Here is an 8,691-nt window from a genome sequence, read left to right as displayed (position 1 = left end):
TCCTCACTTTCAGCAAGCAAGGTTGCGTGATCTGCATAACACAGGCTATTGAGGAATCTCTCTCCAATCCTGATGCCATGTTTCTCTTCATAGACTCTAGCTTTTCAAATTATTTGCTCAGCATACTGATTGACTAGATGAGGAGAAAGAATATAACCCTGACACACTCCCTTCTTAATCTTAAACCACGCTGTGTTCCCCTGTTCTGTTCACACAACAGCCCCCTGGTCCAGGTATGGGTTTACATGAGCACGATTAAGTGTTCTGTGCTTCCCACACAGGGCAGCAAGACTAGGAGAGCACGATGTATGGTGGCAAGGCTTGAGGGAGACTGGAGCAGATCCTGCTGGTGAGATCCTTTTGATTGTGCTAAAGATGCTGTGGCAAGATGTAACCTGAGGTTTTTTGCATTTGTGCTGGCCACAGTTAAAGGTTTTGCTGTTTTTACCGTATGTTTAAAAGAGAAGCTGACCTACAACTGCTCTGAGGCAACCATTGCTGGAAGATTTAGGATCTAAGTGAAATCTATACTAATCAATAAATCAAGCAAAACCTAATCAATAGCATTTTTTTCCAAAGGTGCAACTACATTTATTGTACGTTCACTGAATTTGTTCTTAAGGCATAGTGATTATAAATGTAAGGATCCTCTTAATATGATAGAGGTCTAGACCCTATCTAAATATTCTAATTCACTTAGATAGATTAAGAATCTAAAAATTTACTTTTTAAATAAGCACCTCATGTGATTCTGAAACCATGGTCCTTAGCCTTCACTTTGATAAACACTGATCTTGTATCAACTAGAATGTTTTAAAACTAAAATCTCAGCCCCCTCATCCCAAAAGGAAAGAAACTATAAATAACCCTCAGGAACTTTTCCATTTTTCTTTTAAAAAATAAAATTTAAGAAAAATATCAGAAAAACAGTTCTGTTACAAAAGAATGGAAACTATAAAAAGGCAAGGCCACATTTTTCATTCATTATAAATTTATTATCATTATTCTCTCCATTTTTTATACGTTCTTGCTTCCATGTGATATTTCCAACAAAATGGTAATTCAATGATGAAATGTTCTCTGCTTAAAGCCCCAAAATACAATCAGAAAGAGATGTGGCAAGCTATCATGCTTGGAGCTAACCAAATTGCTTGTAGTGCTTTGTTGCATTATGAATTCATTATGAAAACAAGAATGGTTGTCACTAATCTTCAGATTCACAGGAAGACAGCTGAGGCTAATGTCGTATACTGTATTCCGCTGGTGCTGCAGCCCATGCTTAGACAGATCATAAAATGTCTATTTACCATTAAAATTGCATTTAGTACCAAATCAATTTTTGAAAGGATTTCTATAGGTAGCTATTTCATGTGTGGAGAAGTAAGCAAAGTTGAGCCTTTTAGAAGCTTGTATGTATGAGATTCATGGGTCTCTAGTATTCCATGTCTGGTCTTTGTGCCTGATCTAACCTGGAAATGCTGAAAAGAAGAAAGGAAAGGAGGGATGGAGGAGAGGGAATAAGAATTGCAGTTAATCAGCCCCAGTGACCTCAAAAACCAATTTGGTGATATGAGCCTAAGTAGCTGCTGTAACTCACTGTCTTTGAGTTGGCTCTGACATATAGTCACCCTACAGTTTAGAACTGTAACTCTTTAAGGAAAGAGACCACCTCGTCTATCTCCCAAGATCAGTTGATGCATTTGGACCACTGGCTTCTCTGTTAGCAGCCCAACACCTTTGTTGTTGATGTTAGGTGCTGTTGAGATGAGTATGACTCATAGTGACCCTATGAACAACAGATATGAACCTTGACCTATCCTGGACTGTCCTTATCATCTCTGATAAAACTTGAACCCACTGCTGCAGTCAGTGTGTTAATCCATTCACTTAAGTTCTTCCTCTCTTTTGTTGACCCTCCACATTTCCAAATGTGATGTTCCCTTCTAAGGAATAGCCTCTTCTAGCAACATGTCCAAGGTATGAGAGATGAACCTTCTCCATCCTTGCACTCTTGCTTCACTTTTTCTAAAACACATCTGTTCATTATTTTGGCAGTCCATGGAATGAATATTCAGTACTCTTATCCAACACCACAATTCTTCTTCTGTCATCTTTATTCATTGTTCTGTTCTTAGGTGGATAGCAAATGATTGAAAAGAACATGGCCTGAATTGGACACACCTTAGTCTTCAAACTAACATCATTGCTCTTCAGTACTTTTCAGAGATCCCTAACAGCAGACTTGTCTAAAGCTATGCATCTCCTGATGTCCTGACTGCTGGTACCAAGAATGCTGACTGTAGATCTAAATATAAAGTCCTGTTTGTAATACAACACCTATATTGCATCATGAATACAATTGCTTCATGTAGAATATTGCTGACAATTTTATTAAAAAGTAGGAAAAAGGTAATATATGCCTCATTAGACTTAAATATATACTAATTATGCCTTTAGCCATGTGGCAAAATTTTTTGAGATTTTTAAAAAAAATTTTATATTGGTTTATTTACAAAGTTCAAATACATGGTTTTTCACACCAGATCTTTCCCATTTCTTTCATCACCCCCACCCATCATATTGTGAAACCCTATGATTAACCCACCCCTCCCCTGTCCATCCTCACCCCTCTGCTTCCACCCCCCACCCCACCCCTTCTTGGATCCTCATACTCATTTTACAATAATGGTTTTATATAGTATTTGTCCTTTTTTGGACTGAGTTCACTCAGCATAATGCTTTCCAGTTCCTCCAAAGTTAGGTAATAATTTACAAAATTATTGCTCCTGCGTTCTGCGTAGTAAGGCTTTATTCCACTTTCCACTAGATAGTCTCATTCTAATGGGATTGGGTTGTTGTTTGTTTTGGGTTTTGTTTTTTTTTTTGCTAGTAAATTTATGTTTTAGGGAATATTTACCACAAGTATAGCTTAGGGTATCTCTTATGGGTTTAATTTTATCCAAAGAATGAAATCTTTTCCTTGGGATAACTTCCCTAGGAAATTCCCTAGGATTGAAGGGTTTTGCTAATGATATAAATCAGGTGGAGAATGGCCAGGCCAGAAGGATCATGAGAATATCAATATTATAAAATATTAGGAAATGGAGGAAAATTCAAACCAATTCTACCCATACAGTGAGGTTCCAGTAAAGGTTCTGGATGCACAAGCTGGTGATAGATATTTGAAGATAATGATGATGAATATGGTAAGGTCCTATCCTCTGGGGATCGTTCAAAACCTCACCTTTTGTGTTTCTTCATTTCTGTTCTTCCTATTATAAAAAAAATGTAATAGTAACTATAGCATTTTCTGTGGCTTCTGTGAGTCAATCTAGCAAATTATCAAACCTGCAAGAATAATATGAGCCAGCAGGCAAGATGTGGAGGAGACTAGGAACCCTTGAGTTTATGGCTAGCCAGTCAAAAGTGAGTGTGCTACGAGAATCCTCCAGCTGGCAGCTGGTTTGTCAGGCCTTGAGATGATGACACAGAACAAGAGACTCTGCTCTTTACTTTTGAGGGTGGACCCAGCCTGGGTGGGGATGGGAGGATCCAGGCTATATAGGCAGCCAGGGTCAGAACAGAGGGAAGACAGAAATCACTGGAATAGTAGAGGTTGGCGGATTAAGGGAGGTTTGAAGTAATGGGAAATATTTAATGGGAGCTTGATAAGATGGGATGATAATATACATAAAGCAATGTTAATTAACCATATAAAATACAATGTACACCAATGATTGTATAAGGCACAAAGAACATGTACAAAACACAATGTATATTTATTTTTATATGCAAATCAATAACAAATTTTTAAAATAAAAATAACCCAAAGCCAAACAAACAGAGCAGAGCAGATTCAATAGACAAACTTGGATTTATGTTAATTTCCCCTCCTCCATTGCTCAGAAATATACCCACTTAAAACATTATTTTATTTAAATCTCAGTTTTTTCATTTGTAAAACACAAAAAAAGAGAGAGTACTAAGAAAAAGAATCGAACTGACTTGTAAGGATTACATGAGTTAATACTTAGAAAATATTTAGAAGAATGTCTGACACTTAGTACAAGTTATGGAAATGTACAAGAAAAATATTAGGCACAGGTGTTTTTGACATAATGCTATGCAGCTGCATTACTGCAATACTTCAGAGTTTGTAAAATTGCCCATTAAAATCTTATAAGAAAATTATAAGAGATTACTCAAAACCTATGACATTTGTAAAAATGCTATTGATTTGATAGAGAGGGGTGGGATCCTCAAAACAATGACCGTTAGTCCCTCTTCTAAGGGGGGGGTAATTAATCCTTCTTACCCGTGTGATTCAAATTTAAGCTAAATAATAGACAAGCCTATTAGGTGAAAAATATCACCCAGGAAGTAGTCATTCCTCAGAATAATTCACAGTTTAAAATCAAAAGGGTAGCATTTGCCCTGAGGATAAGCTTAGAAGGCAAGAAGGGGTAAGATAGAAGGAGTAATAGAAATGAGAAATTACAGGAAAGAGGTGTGAAACGTGCATTTATGTTGTGAGTATTGTAATTAACGTCATAGAACAAAATGTGTCAGTATAGTTGAATGGAAAACACCTTTGCTTTACAAATTGTCATTCATTTCATAAGAAGAGAAAAACAACCAAAACCTACAGTACTTTTTAAACAAGACACTAACAAAAGCCTTAAGAATCCTGAAATGATGCTTGTTTGTGTTATTGCATACAGTCAAGTTGGAATCGCAAACAGCTGAGCCTCCAGAAGGTTTTTTTAGAGGCCAATAAACCACGTGAGAGGAGATTGCCCATCTGGCTTTCGTGGAGCGGCTGGCGGATTCGAACTGAGTTCGCTGGGGGCTGGCAATGCAACTCTTTACCACTAGCTTAGTTAATTCTTCACTGGAGTTTGACCTAAGAATCTGTTGAACCAGTGAACTGCTTACAGTTTTGGAATTCAAACTTCCTCTTCTGGTTACTGCAGTGTTAACCTCCCATTTATGGACCTCCAAGGCACCGTGTAATAAAATGCTGCTGAGTTCTGTACCATATGAATCATTGAATACAAAGTAGACAGTTGGAATCCATGGGGTTTTCATTGCCCGGTTTTTGGTCAGGATTTACATCCTGGTCCATTTTTGTCTGAAAATTCTACTAAAAGCTGCTCAGCATGATAGATGCATGCAAGCCTCTACTGACAGATGGCAGTGACTCTGCATGAAATACACTGACTAGTAAACAAACCCTGCGTTCCGTCGTCACGTGTGAGACCTTTTGAACCGGAACCAAATCATGACTGACCCTCCCATCTGGTTTTCAGAGGTTGTAAATCACAGGGGTGAAGATTGCCTACCCTTCTCTCTCAAAGCAACTGGTGAATTGGAACTGCTTGCCTGTGGTTTGACGGTGTGGCTTCTTCTGTGTCACAAGTCTCTGACCAGCAGGAAAGTGCTGAGTGATGGAATAAACTACTCAAAACTTTTCCTTAGTCAAGAGGTAAGGAGAGGAACTCATGGTTGAATGTCCTCATGACCTGCAAAGGCCTTTCATTACATATGCAGTAACTTGGCTTCTAGAATTTTTTTAACTGTTTCTTTTCTTATTTGCTGACCTTCCCTATATCCATAACCACATCTATATCAGAAAGCAGTGCCAGCAAGAGAGTCAAGAACAGCATCCCAGAGCAGGAGGTTGGTTTAATCTTAATCCAGGCTGCTCCTGCTTTGGTTAGCTTAATCCTTACACTTACGCAGACATCAACAGGCAGGAATTTTACCAGGGACCCTCCATTTCTTCTATAAATGAGCCTTCAATAAAGGCCAGCTATCTTCTATTTTTTAAAACATTCAAGGAATACACAGCATCACTGTACCAAATACTTTAGAGAGTAGCATATCAGAAAGAGCCAATGGTGATAAAGGCACAGATTGCACTGGCAAAAAGTAAGGCCCTAGGAACTGATGAGATGCCAATTTACGTATTTCAACTAACAAATTTAGTCCTGGATGCTCTCATCAATCTGCACCAGGAAATTTGAAAGACAGCTAGCTCGCCAACTGACTGGAAGGCATTAATATTTTTCCCATTCCCAAGAAAAGGTTATCCATTTGAGTGTGGAAATTACCATTACCATTAATATTACATGCAAGCAAAATAGTGATCAAGATCATCCAAAAATGGTTAGAATAGTACATTGTGAGAACTGCTAGAAGTTCAAACTGGGTTTATAAGAAGCCATGTTGTTGTTGCTCTTTGCCTTCAAGTCAAGCATGACTCATATCAACCCTATGAACAAAAGACCTGAAGCCCCACTATAACTATTGACATTTATCGAAGTTGATATAGTTTCCAGAGGCATGTTGTTTAGGAAGTGGATGCCACTCCTGCTTCCAATTGCTCTAAGGATATTATTGCTGATATCAGATGGATCTGGAGTGAAAGCAGAGAATACCAGAAGAATCTCTATTTGTGTTTTATTGACTATGCAAAGGCATTTGACTGTGTAGATCAAAACAAACTATGGTTAACATTAAGAAGAATGGGAATCTCAGAATAATTAATTATGCTCATATGAAACCTATACCTACACCAAGAAGCTGTTGTCCAAACAGAACAAGGGAACACTTAATAGTTTAAAATCGAGAAAACTGTGTATCAGGGTTGTGTCCTTTACCCACATCCATTCAAAACGTATGCTGAGAAAATCACTAGAGAAGCTAGGGTCTATGAAGAGGAATATATATAGCAGCATAATCAGAGGAAGAATCATCAACAACCTGCATCGTGCTGAGGATGCAAACTTGCTTGTTGAAGTAAGGAGGACTTGAAGGAAAAAAGACTATAGCCTTCAATACAGGCTACGATACAATATATCTCAACATTGAGAAAACGAAATTCCTCACCACTATAAGCAATTTCATGACTGATGGAAAAAAGATTGTCAGTGATTTCATCTTAGTTAGACTCAAATTAACACCCATCATATCAGTAATCAAGAAATCAAAAGATGCATTACTTTGGGAAAGTTTGCTATCTGGGGACTCTCCAAGTTATTGAGAAGAAATGGTGTCTGACAATTTACAGATTAAGGTGGGCTGGAATCAGGCCATGGTCTCTTTCCCTTGCAGTACGCCTGAGAGCTGAACAATGAGTAAGGATGACAGAAGTGTTGTGATTTTTTCCCCCCTTTGTTGTTATTGTTCTGTTTTAACACAAGAAAGTGTCAAATGGACTCTGGCATGTGCATTTATGATACAGTATAATATAACAGGCATACAGCAGGCCTTGAAGTGTCTAAATTAGTCATTTTTCTGCTAAAATGAGATATTTAAGTATTTTCAGCTTAAAAAAATGACCTTTAGGGGTTGTTTGAACTGTGAGAAAACATACCTTTGAGTCCTTTAAAGCATTAGCATACTGGGAAATATTCTTTTTATGCAATTTATCTTCTCTGTTCAGACAATATTGTTCTTATAACTACCAGCTTCCAGAAAAAACAAACCAAAATGCACTGATATCAATTCCAGCTTCATAGCAACCCAAAAGGGCAGCATAGAAATCTCCCTTAGGATTTCTGAGATGGTAAATTTTCACGGAAGAGGGTCATGTCTCTCTCCCATGGAGAAGGTCATGAGTTCAATTGCCAACGTTTCAGTTAGGAGCTGAGCAGCCCAGCCTAGTAACTAATGAGTCGCCGTGGCTTCTCTGACCATTGCATGTGAAATTATTCACATTAGAAAAGTTTAGTAACAGGAAAGACTATATATATAATCAAAATACACACACAGATGATTGAGAAATGACTGATGGTAAGCCGTGCACACAAATATCCTTCAGAAGTGACTCTAGCCTAATTGTGGCAGTGTTGTTGTTATGTACTGTCAAAACAGCTCTGAAGTCTATCCTATTCTGAGCCAGTCTCACTGACTCAAACACACCTATGCACATTGCCAAAGTTACTGTATCAACCCACCTCATCTGGGGTCTTCCTCTCCTGGACTTTCCCTTCCACCCTTCTGAGCATGTTGTCCTTCTCCAAGGACCAGTCCCTCCTGGCCACAGGCCCAGAGCTTCAAAATACTAGACTCCAAGGAGAAATTTAGTTTCACCCTCTCTAAACAGACTTAGTTGTTTTCTTGGCAGTCCATGGTATGTTCAAGACTCTTCTCCAGCACCACAACTCAAAGATATCAATTCTTCTGTCATTTTTATTGTCTAGCTCTCCGATCTATAGCAAGTAAATGCAAAGAACATGGTTTAGATTAGGCATACCTTAATCTCTAGACTGACATAATTGTTTTACAGTAATCTGGAGAGATCTCTGACAGCAGTTTTCCCACTGCAATTTGTCTTTTAAATTTGTCTGCTGGTGCTAAGTGTTGATTGTGGAGCCAAGCAAGCTGTACTTGTTAACAATCTCAATCTCTTCTCCATCTATCATGGTGCTGCCAATTGGCCCAGCGGTGAGAATCTTTGTCTTCTTGATGTTGAGCTTCCATCCATATTGAAGACTACAGTCCTCAGCAAGCACTTCAGGTCCTCCTCAGTTTAAGCAAGCAAGGATGTGTAAACTGCATAACATAGGTTGTTGATGAGTCTTCCTCAAATCCTGATCCCACAATCCTCCTCATAGAGCCCAGCCTTTGGAATGATGTGTTCTGCATGAAAAGTTATGGAGACAGAACGCATCCCTGGCACATTCC

This window comes from Elephantulus edwardii, unplaced genomic scaffold (assembly GCF_000299155.1).
Source record: "Elephantulus edwardii isolate Elephantulus edwardi_28Jun2011 unplaced genomic scaffold, EleEdw1.0 scaffold00079, whole genome shotgun sequence".
NCBI lineage: Eukaryota > Metazoa > Chordata > Mammalia > Macroscelidea > Macroscelididae > Elephantulus > Elephantulus edwardii.
This window is presented reverse-complemented; position numbering follows the sequence as displayed.